This window comes from Tamandua tetradactyla, chromosome 2, assembly GCF_023851605.1.
Source record: "Tamandua tetradactyla isolate mTamTet1 chromosome 2, mTamTet1.pri, whole genome shotgun sequence".
Classification (NCBI taxonomy): Eukaryota; Metazoa; Chordata; class Mammalia; order Pilosa; family Myrmecophagidae; genus Tamandua; species Tamandua tetradactyla.
The window spans coordinates 209,630,111-209,642,656 of record NC_135328.1 but is presented as its reverse complement, the minus strand read 5'-3'; the positions used below and the strand labels follow the sequence as shown (position 1 = coordinate 209,642,656).

Here is a 12,546-nt window from a genome sequence, read left to right as displayed (position 1 = left end):
AAACTTAGAGAAGAGACAGGAGGGAGACTGAGGCAGCAATTTGGGAATGTGGCTGACCTGGGAGAGCCTTCTGCACCACATGTGGCAGCCCTGGTTGCAGAGGCTGAGGAATTGAAAGGCAGAAAGCTGGAGCCTGGAATGGAGGCACAGAGCCTGCAGGAGTGCATGGACAGGAACACAGGACTAGAAAGTAAGCCAGGCCATGTTCCTTGGGCATGCTACCTTCACCAGTGCAGCCCGTGAGGCGACTCACCCCACACCCCACAAGTGAATTCTGTTACCGGCTCCCATTCACTGAGCTCCAGTCATCCCCACCCCACCAGCCCCCAGTGCATATACCTGCCCCACACCTCTACCCCAAGTGCAGCCCAACCCACCTCTCCTGCACCCCTCTCAAGCACTACCTCCCCCTCCCTGTTCCCTGCAGGCTGCTGCTGGTGCACAACGGTTGCAGACACTAACCTCCATATCTAGGCTACCCCCACCCCCCACCCATAATGTCACACTGCCTCACCCTGCCCTCCCTGAGCTCAGAACGTCTGTTTACAGCAGTCCCAGGCCCAGGCACATGCACGGGTCCCCAATCACGTCATTCAGCTCTGGGAATCGCACTTTACAGCAGTCTTAGAACAGAGCATGTGCATAGCCCTCACCCTCACTTCCCAGCTCTGAGAGACTGCTGACTTGTACAGTGGGTCACATCTGCCCTCAATCCACAAAGGTGTTATGCCGACCTGCTGCCACAGCTCTACGCATGCAAACAATGGGCCCCATGCCTTAGACCAGTGCATACAAGGGTTACGCCCGCAGACTGGTGCACCGACACAGCTACACCCTCCCTGGCTGCTGGGCACCAATGTTTACAAGAAACAGCTTAACATTCCCAACGTGCGCTCACACCTGCCCTGAAACAAATCACCGTACTGAGTGCTCCACCCAGTGCCGTGCTCTTTGCTGTACAACCACAAACACAAGGCCTTAGACTACTGAAAGAAGTCAACTCGCAAAGTAAATCAATTAAGATATTTACATGCAACGAAGACAACAGAAGATCACTAAGCATATCTCAGTACAGACAGATATAGTCCTGCCTAATGACTAAATTAAAATACAAGAGGAGACACAGACATTGGAACAACTAATCAAAGATGTTCATACAACTCTACTTATAAAGCCAAGTGGGATAGCAAATGACATAAAGAAGATTAAGAAACAGTAGAAGAGAACAAAGAGGAATTCGAAAGAATAAACAGAAAAATAGCTGAAATCACCGAGATTAAAGACACTGTTGACCAAATAAAAAACATACTAGAGGCACACAACACAAAATTTGAAGAGACAGAATAAAGAATAAGTGATACAGAGGACAGGATAAGTGACTTTGAAGACTCAAAATAGCAAATGGAAAAAAAGATGGAAAAAATTGAATGGGAACTCAGGGAAATGATAGATAAAACAAAGTGCACAAATATAAGAATCATTGGTGTCCCAGAAGGAGAAGGGAGGAGTAAAGGGGTAGGAACAGTAGTTCAGGTTATAAAGGGGGAAAACTTCCCAACCCTCATAAAGGAAATAAATATACAAGTCAAAGAAGCCTAAAGAACTCCAAACAGAATAAATCCAGATAGGCCTTCCCCAAGGCACATACTAATCAGTCTGTCAAATGTTGAAGAGAAGCAGAAAATTCTGAAAGTGGCAAGAAAAAAACCATCTACTACATACAAGAGAAATCAAGCAAGACTAAGTTCAGACTACTCAACTAACACTCTGGAGGCAAGAAGGCAGTGGTATGATATATTTAAGATATTGAAAGAGGATGCAAATAAACAAAATCAGAAATGAGAAGGGGTGCATTATCACAGACCCTGAAGAAATAAAAGAAGTCGTAAGAGGATACTATGAACAATTATACACCAACAAACTAGACAACTTAGATGAAATGGACAAATTCCTGGAGACACACAAACAAACTACAGTGACTCAGGAAGAAACAGAAGACCTCAACAAACCAATCACAAGTAAAGAGAGTCGATCAGTCATCAAAAATTTTCCTACAAAGAAAAGCCCAGGGCCAGATGGCTTCACAGGGTAATTTTACCAAACATTCCAAAAAGAACTAACACCAATCCTGCTCAAACTTTTCCAAAAAACTGAGGAAAAAGGAACTCTACATAACTAAGACTGAAAGCCTTACCCCTAAGATAAGGTGCAAGACAAGGATGCCCACTGTTACCACTATTATTCAACATTGTGCTAGAAATTCTAGCTAGAGCAATCAGGCAGGACAAAGAATTAAAAGGCATTCAAACTGGAAAGGAAGAAGTCAAACTCTCATTACTTGCAGATGATATGATACTATACTTGGAAGATCCTGAGAAATCTATAGCAAAGTTACTTGACCTAATAAACAAATTCAGCAAGGTGGAAGGATATAAAATTACTGTGCAAAAATCAGTCATATTTCTATACACAGGCAATGACCTAGCTGAGGAGTCAGCTGAGGAAAAATTTCATTCAAAATAGCAACTAAAAGAATCAAATACTAAGGAATGAACTTAACTAGGGACATAAAGGACTTGTACACAGAAAACTACATAACACTGATACAAAAAATCAAAGGAGATCTAAATAGGTAGAAAGACATTCCCCACTCATGGACAGGCTAAATATAGTTAAGATGTCAATTCTACCGAAATTGATCTACAGATTCAACACAGTACCAATGAAAATTCCAACAACGTACTTTGAAGATTTGGAAAAGCTAACTGCCAAATTCATGTGGAAGAGAAAGAGACCCTGAATAGCTAAAATCATCCTAAAAAAAGAAGAACGAAGTGGGAGGATTAACACTCCCTGACTTTAAAACCTATTATAAAGCCACAGTGGTCAAAACAGCATGGTACTGGCACAAAGATAGAAGTCCTAACCAATGAAATCGAATCCAGAGTGCAGAAATAGACCACCAAATCTACAGTCAATTGATTTTTGATAAGGCCCCCAAATCCTCTGAACTGAGACAAAATAGTCTTTTCAATAATTGGGCATGGAAGAACTGGATATCAATTGCCAAGAGAAAGAAATAAGACCCTAATCTTACACCCTACACAAAAATTTACTCAAAGTGGATCATACACCTAAATATAAAAACTAGCACCCCAAAGCTTCTAGAAGAAAATGTAGGGAAACATCTTCAAGACCTAGTAATAGGAGGTAGCTTCCTAAACTTTACTCCCTAAGCACAAGCAACAAAAGGAAAAATAGATAAATCGGAACTCTTCAAAATCAAATGCTTCTGTACCTCAAAAGTCTCTGTCAAAAAGGTGAAGAGGCAGCCAACTCAATGGGAGAAAATATTTGGAAATCACATATCAGACAAAGGTTTGATTTCCTGTATATACAAAGAAATCATACAACTCAACAACAAAAAAAAAGAACAGACAATCCAATTATAAAATGGGCTAAAGGTATGAATAGGCATTTTTCTGAAGAGCAAATATAGATGGCTCAAAAACACATGAAGAGATACTCATTTTCACTGGCTATAAGGGAAATGCAGATCAAGACTACAATGAGATACCACCTCACACCTATAAGAACAGCTGTTATTAAACAAACAGGAAACTACAAATGTTGGAGAGGATGTGGAGAAACTGGAACACTTATGCACTGACGGTGGGAAAGTATAATAGTGCAGCCACTATGGAAGACCGTTTGGCGGTTCCTTAGAAAACTAAATACCAAACTGCCCTATGACCCAGTAGTAGCACTACTCGGTATATACCCAGAAAAGCTGAAAGCAGCAACACAAACAGACATTTGCACACCGATGTTCATAGCAGCATTAATCACAACTGCCAAAAGATGGAAACAAAACAAATGCCCATCAACAGACACGTGGATCAACAAAATGTGGTATATACATACAATGGAATATTATGCAGCAGTAAGACAAAATGACATCCTAAACACATGACAAGATGGATGAGCCTTGAGGACATAATGCAGAGTGAAGTTAGCCAGACACAAAAGGACAGATACAGTATGATTCTACTTTTATGACCAGCATAAAGGTATAATCAGAGGCTTATAATACAGAATATAGGGGACTTAGAGATACATAGAAGCTAGAGATGGGTGAATCGTTAGCTAATGAGGTTGAACTCCAATGTAAGGGAATAGACAGGAGTGAAGGTGATTCGCTAGTGCGACTAGAAGTAATATTACCATATTGAAGATGAACAAGACTGAAAGGGGTTGTATAGACCTACGTGTCCCACCGACTCACACTAGAATTATGAATGAGTTCTCGTAAGAATTACTTCAAAGATATGATTCTTATATAGAGAGAGTGTTTAAGTCCAGGGTACAGGGGGAAAACTGCTATTGCATGCTATGAGCTATATTCAGAAGGATATTATTCAGAAGCTATATTCAGCACTACCATAGCAACAGCAGAGGTAAATAATGGGGTGAGGGACAAGAGTTAAGAAGAGGAGGTTTAGATTTCCTATTTGACGAGGACATGTTTATTGGTTTTCTGTTTCTTGGGAACAATGGAATTATCTAAAATTGAGAATGCTGATGGACTGTGGACTTTGGGCCCTCTATATGATGCCCGATGAACGCAGGTGGCTGAAGGATGCACTGAGAGAGAAGTAGACTGGCGAACGATGATGTATACTTATGAACAAAGGTTGTGCTGCTACAAAAAGGAACAATGTTGTGAGGCATGCAACGATGTGAATGAACATGTGGGACATCTGGTGAGAAAATAAGCCAGAAACAAAAAAAACCAACAACAATGGTATGATCACCTTTAGAAAATGCTTATAAGAAAACAGGGGCCTAGATTGCAAACTTTTAGAGCAGACACATTAAGTCCAGAGTGGTGATTATTAATTCTGGATTCTGAGAGGCTGATTTATATATATATAATCTGATATTCAGAGATAAGAAGGAAGTTGAACTGGTTGGGGTTAAAGTAATTCAGAACATAGGGGTAAGGAAGACAGTGTTCATATTTTAGAACCATACATACTATTTGAGACCAATGGAAGAAAGGGTTATTTGACCTGGAACCGAAATTTTCTGTAGTACATAATCTAACTCAACCTATCTGTATAGCTCATTTGATCAACTGAAACAAAGGAAGTACAGAATAAGAAAGAGGTCCTTTAATCCTGTATTGATTATTGTAATGCCTGGAAACATCCTAGAGTATATTAAGCAGATAATCAAAAAGTACTGGCAAAGTCCCCTGAAGGAGGGGAGAAAGACTATGGAACTATTAAACCTTACTGTCAGGGAATCCCTTGATACTGTGTCAACCTTAAAGGATACTTAAATCAATAGGCCATGCCCTTCATCATGAGGCTTACTCTTGTGAAGCTTATACAGGTAGTGGAGAAGGTTAGGCTATCTATAGGCATGCCTAAGAGTTACTTCTGGAAGACCTCTTCTGTTGCTCAGATGTGGCTAAACTCTCTCTAAACACAATTCTGCAAGTGAAATCATTGCCCTCCTCCCTACATGGGACATGATATCCAAGGGTGAAAGTTTCCCTGGCGATGTGGGAGGTGACTCCCAGGGATGAATCCAGACCTGGCATTGTTGGATCAACAATTACATCCTAACCAAAACAGGGAAAAGAAGTGTAATTAATAAAGTATTAGTGGCAGAGAGAGTTCAAATAGAGTCGAGAGGCTACTCTGGAGTTTGCTCTTATGCAAGCTTCAGGTAGACCTTGCTACCCACCATAACCTGCCAACCCCCAACCAGGACCATTCCAGCCAATCCTAAAGAACACCCACAGCAATATATAAGACTCCACAAGGGTTCCATGCACTAGAGTAACTTTCCAGAAATCTACAACCTCCAGATGGGTCCTTGCTCCAGATAAGTCCTGAAACCTAGCCTAGCCTCTCCAGAATGTCAGATAGTTCCATCTCCTTACCCCATATTAGTGACAGACCCTTCCAATGTGAAAAATTTAGAATTGCCATAGCCCAAACAACCCCAAAGAGAGGTATGGAAAGATCAAAAGTGATGGTGGAATTATACACAGAAGATAGGACTTAGTAAATGAATATGAATGCTGAATCATTAAATTGATATCTCTTAGTTTCCAGTATTTTAGAGCAGCTAAAAGTAAAAACTTAAAATTGTGAAATTGTAACATGTCAAAGTCTGAAATATGTTCTACAACTAATTGTGGTGCTTTGAAATTTATAGCTCTTTTGTATATATATCATTATTCACAAAAAATGAAGGAAAAAAAAGTTGACCGTAATGAAAAAAAGTATTTAAACCCTCTAGCCTCCTATATTCTGGAGCAGCTAGAAGGAAAAATAGGAGAGGATCATACTGCAGCCCATGACAAACTCTGGGATTTATCCTGTAATCAATTTTTGAAGAATGCTTTGAAAACTATTGCTTTCTTTATTTGTTTTGTATATATGTTACACTATACAATAAAAAGTTTAAAAAAAAAAAAAAGAGAGTGGTAACGAAAGCTCTACTTAAGTTTATTTTTCAGAAACCTCCAGGTTGTTCTTATGCCAGGTAAGCCCTGAAACTTAAAAGTACCTAGATCACCAGCCAGCTTCTAGTAGAACATCAACCAGTTGCACCCCCATACCACATAATGTCAACACCCTTTTCAACATTAAGTTAGAGTGGTCATTGCCCAAATATCCCTGAAGATTGAGGGAATGATCAAATAAGAGGGAGGAGTTATAAAAGAGAAGTTAGGATTTGACAAATGATTACCACTACTGAATCATTATACGGATATTTCTTTTTAGTTTCTACTGTATTAGAACAGCTAGAAGGAAATACCTGAAATTTTGTGGAACTGTAACTTCTACTATACTTTGAAATTTGCTCTATAACTACTTGTTAAACTGTACTTTGAAATTTATCACTTTTCTGCATACGTGCTGTATTTCACAATAAAAAATGTTTTGTTTTGTTTTTTAAAGAGAGTGGTAGAATTACAAGGCAATAGTGTTTACTTTTGCAAAGAAGCTGGTAAAACAGTGAAGCAATTTCAAATTCTGGTTTGGTTTCTATGCACTTTCCCACATTATAGTTTCCATTCACACAGAATCCAGGTGAAAAACAGCTCAACTGTTTGATACAAGATAAAACAAGCATCTGTTTTAACTGAGGATGTCTATTATTTTATGTATGACTCTAAAAAAGCATATTTACACCTTCAGACTATGATCATTATGTGTTAATAATAGTTTATTAAGATGTTATAAGCAGTAGTCACCATTTGGGTGCCTACTGTGTGCAAACCAGTGAATGCTAGGTGTTTTAAATGCATTATCTCATTTAATAATCATAATCTTGCAATGTAGGTATTTTTACGAGTCCCATTTTGTAGATGAATAACAGTAGTGGTAAGTAGCATATAATGCTTACTACGGACCAGAACACTGTGTTGTGTGTTTCCTGAAAACTCAAGCGGGTAAAAAAAAGGGGAAATTCCATGTTCTAAGTCATCAAGGAGTCCAATCTAAAGGGTCACATAAAAAAAGAGTCAATTCCCTCTTTTTGAAGGTTTATATAGGAGTCCCTGGCTCACTTTTGTTCATTCATGTTAAAAAAGACGTCTCCAGGCTTCCCAGAGGAGCTCTACGGGGCTCACAATGCTGTTGGTCCCTTCAATTTGTGATCCAGGTACTATACAGCTGGCTCTGAGTACAGGTGGCCAAGGCAACAACAGCCAAATGTCACAAGATGAGAGGCAGGTTTATAATCCCACCACTTTCTAACTATCACTTACAGTTTCAGCAAATAGGATTGTTGCCCACGACTAAGACTTTCCAGGCAGCACATTCCAGAACTTTGAGAGAAATTTAAAATTTTTTAAAATTTATTTTAATGATTTTTAAATTTATTTTAACTAACAAAATTATTTTAAATACTTTTAAATAAATTAATCAAACAATACAGAATCTTTGAAAGAAAAAGTGTGAGCTCTTCCCTTACCCTTGAAAAATGGCTATTTTTGGTTTGCTTTGTCAAAAAGTACAGAGTTCAAAAATTAATGTTTCATACATGAACAGAGTGAACATATATTAAGATGTATTCAACTCACTAATAAGGTAAAAACAAGCAGGAAGTAAAGTTGGTTCAAAGGAGAACTGGAGGAATAAAGGCATATTAAAATAAGTTTTCTAAGTTAACGACAAAATTAGTTATCATTCAAGGGACAATAAAACTATAGTCTTTGGGTTACAGAATCATCTGGATCTTCTACAGGCATACAAGTGAACATGAAATTTCTAAAGCCTAAGCCCTAAATAATAGCAAATAGTAAGGTTGTTGTTTTTTTTTTTTTTAAAGTCTCTTCTTCTAAAAGCAGTAGTTCTCAAACTTTAGCTATATCAAAGGCAGCTGGGGGATATATGAAAACACAGACTGCTGTGCTCCATGTTAGAGTTCCTGATTTAGTAGGTCTGGGTGGGGCTTAAGGACTTATCAGTGTGTCTAACAAGTTTCATGGTAATGCTGATAGTTTGGGGAGTATACTTGGAAAACCAAGTCCTAGAAAATAAAATAATCCTTGGGTAAGCCTGTTAATAATGCTCTAATATGACACAGAAAGGGCATGCAGATATCCTTTTGCCTTATTTCCAAGTTTGAATGATTTTTCTTAACAATGAATATATACAGACGTTCTTCTGTGCATACATACTGTATATGAATATATGGAATCCTTCAGTTCCATAGCAGAGTACGGATAAAGGTTCAAAGAAGGATCCCTTGAAAATGCTTTGATTAGAGGGTATTGAAAGGAACTATTAAAAAAATTCAAGGGCGGGGGTGGGGGTGGTGTGATGGTGGCTCAGTGGCAGAATTCTCACCTGCCATGTCAGAGACCCGGGTTTGATTTCCGGTGCCTACTCATGCAAAAAAAAAAAAAGAAAAAAAAAAAAATTAAGGGCTGGCCACAGTGGCTCAGCAGGCAGAGCTTTCTCCTGCCATGCCAGAGACCCGGGTTCAATTTCCAGTGCCTGCCCATGCAAAAAAAAAATTCAACACACAAATATTTCCTGGCTGTTATCCTCTCCAGGTCACTGAACTTACACTCTGCAAAATACATAAAAGGGAAAAAATGGACTTTTCTAACTACTGGCTTTCAGGCAAACTACTCTGATTTATTTACAACATAAGTGACTTGCTAATACTTCTCCATGATCCTGAAAACAGAAAGATCTAGAACTAGAAATTAAGGACTTATAAGAAGTAAAGTTTGTTGCTTTTTTAAACACTTTTTATTGTGAAATATAACATATATACAGAAAGAAAAAGCAATAATTTTCAAAGTACATGCCAACAAGCAGCTACAGAACAGATTTCATAGTTTGGTATGGTTACCATTCCACGGTTTCAGGTTTTTCCTACTAGCTGCTCTAAAACACTGGAGGCTAGCTAAAAGAAATATTAATATTTCTTTGATTCAGCAGTCACATTTATTTGTTAATTCTTATCTTTTGTTAAAACTCCTCCTTTGATTCTTCTCCCACTCTACCAGGAAATTTGCCATGGCCCTCCACCTTTTTTTTTTTTCAAAAATGTTTTTTTATTTGTACACTTAATCACCATCACTGACCACTCTAGGCATTCCTAAATTATACCATCTCAGTCTTTATCTTCCATCTTTCCTTCTGGTTTCGTATGTTCCCCCAGCCCTTCCCCTCATTCATACTCACATTCAGCTTCATCCAGTGTACTTATATCCTTACACTACAATCAGGTAGTACTGGGGGCTAGGCCCTTTTTAACTTTTTCATGTTGAAAAGGGGTGTCAATAATATAGGATGGGGGATGGAATTAGTTGATATTTTTGGAAAGGCTGGCTCCTCTGGGTTTCAGGACTTATCTAGCCTAGGAACCCTCCAGAGGTAATAGATTTCTGGAAAGTAAACGTAGTACATGAAACTCTCATAGAGTCTCAGTTAGAGCCCCAGATGTTCTTTAGGGTTAATAGGCATGATGTTGGTTGAGGTTTGGCAAATTGTAGCCATCAGCAATATCTAGCTGAAGCTTGCATAAGAGTAAGCCTCCAGAGTAGCCTCTTGACTATTTGAAAACTCTCTTAGCCATTGATATCTTGTTTTGTTACCTTTCTTTTTCCCCTTTTGGTCCAGAAGGCATTATCGATCTCATGGTGCCAGGGTCAGGCTCATCCCTGGAGTCATGTCTCACTTTGTCAGGGAAACTTTCACCCCTGAATAACATGTACCTGTAGGGGGAAGGGTAATGATTTTCCTTGCAGAGGTGGGCTTAGAGAGAGAGAGAGGCCATATCTGAGCAACTAAAGTTTTCTGAAAGCAATTCTTAGACATAATTATAAGTAGTCTTAGCTTCTCCACTATACAAACAAAAGTTTTACAAGGGCAAGCCTAAAACCAAGGGCTTGGCCAATTTTAGGGGGAGTCCCTAATGTGTGAGAGAGCACCAGGGGTTTTCCTAATGGGAAACGTTAATAATTCCATATTTTTTCTCCCTCAAGGGACTCTACTAATACTTTTTAACTATTAGCCCACCTTGGTATGATTTGTCTCCAGGTATTACATTAAACTATACAGAGTTACAAGGTCTCATCCCCATCCTGGTCTCCATGTTGTTTGGGTTGTTTAAATGAACTAGCCAGACAAGTTGATTCAGACTGTGTGTTACAGAAAATGCAGGTTCTGGACATAATAAACCTCTCTGCCTTTGGTCTCATACAGTAGGTGAAGTCCTAGAGCATATATACACTATCGTCTTTTGCCCTGTATTCTAATTTACCTCAGTTCCAACCAGATCGGCTTTGTTTTTATCTCTAATTGAAGTCTGATCTCTTTTTCGCTACTTTAACTATTATTGTATGTTACAATGCTGACTTTCAGAGCTGCAAAACTCCCCCTTCGAATCTTAGGTATCACAGATGTACTCAAAATTCCAGGGAAATACCAGCTTATACACATATAGCTCTGTGTCTCAGAATCTACAAATACACTTACAACTGGAGATTGTAAGCGCTTACAATCTAGGATGCAATTTTCTTAGAAGTATTTTCTGGAAGAAAACATAGCATATTTGTTCTTCAGTTTCTGGCTTATTTTGCACAACACATTGTCCCCAAGGTTCATTCACTTCGTTGCACGCCTCATGATGTCATTCTTTTTCTTAGCCACACAGTATTCCCATATATATCACAGTTTGTCTTTCAGCTTCTCAGTCACTGTATCCTTCAGCCCCCTCTATCCATCAGGTATCATGGATAATGTCCAAAATAAACAAACTGTGTCTTACAGCATCCTCACTTGGTAGTACAACCAGAAACACTCTAAATTTTGGACAATTTTCACTGGCCCAAAGAGACAAAGAACTGATAAACACAGCCTCTCCAAATATCAAATCAAAACTTCTGCTAATTTTTCTCCCCTCCCATTCAATTATTTAGCCCTGGTATTGCTGTGGTATTGTTGCCGTCTTCCTATTAACTATAGGCCACAGCTTGAAATATTAGTTTTCCCCTAAATTCCACTATTATTGACTCCTTATACAAGATCAAACCTTTGAAGGAGTTCGTGAGAGAACTTATTTATAACTGTAGAGTTAATCAATGTGATACATGGCATCATACATCCCTTTTCAATCACATTCACCTTCAATATGGCAATGTTACTTATAACCTCACTAATCAGCTACAATCACTTCTATCTGTTCCCTTATATCTAATTTCAATCTCACTGGGCAATCTTTCCCATCTCCAGCTTTTGTGTACCTCTAGGTACCCTATATTCTACAGTGTAAACCTTTAAGATTATCTTTACCAGAGTCATAACAGCAAACTCATACAGTAACTGTCCTTTTGTGTCTGACTTATTTCACTCAGCATTATGTCCTCAAGGTTTATCCATGTTGTTATATGCTTCAGAAACTCATTTCATCTTACTGCTGCATAATATTCCATTTTAAGTATACACTACATTTTGTTTATCCACTGGTCTGTTGATGGGCACTTGGACTATCTCCAAGTTTTGGCAATTGTGAAAAGTGCTGCTATGAACATCATTGCACAAATGTCTGTTCGTGTCACTGTTTTCAGCTTTTCTAGGTATATACCAAGTATTGGTATTGCCGGGTCATACGGCACTCAATATTTAGCTTTCTGAGGAACTGCCAAACTGTCTTCCACAGTGACTATACCATTATACATTCTCACCAGCAGTGAATGAGTGTCCCAATTTCTCCACATCCTCTCCAACATTTGTAGTTTTCTGTTTGTTTAATAGCAGCCATTCTTATGGGTGTAAGGTGATATCTCATTGAAGTCTTGATTTGCATTTCCCTGATAGCTAATGAAGATGAATATCTCTTCATGTGCTTTTTAGCCATTTGTATTTGCTCTTTGGAAAAATAACTATTCATATCCTTTGCCAATTTTGTAATTGGATTGTTTATTCTTTTGTTGTTGAGTTGTAGAATTTCTTTATGTACACAGAATATCAAACCTTTGTATGATATGTGGTTTGCAAATAT

The 12,546-nt window shown here is 38.5% G+C and overlaps 1 protein-coding gene and 1 long non-coding RNA gene across 9 annotated transcripts in view; one reads left to right on the top strand and one right to left on the bottom strand.

Moving 5' to 3' along the window:
- The window catches only part of FBXO42 (F-box protein 42), a 180,557-nt gene that overhangs the window by 25,322 nt on the left and 142,689 nt on the right, over nucleotides 1-12,546 (bottom strand). The gene's annotated exons all lie outside the window — the stretch shown is intronic.
- Nucleotides 1-12,546, top strand: part of LOC143674858 (uncharacterized) — a 63,362-nt gene that overhangs the window by 46,360 nt on the left and 4,456 nt on the right. The window lies entirely within an intron of this gene.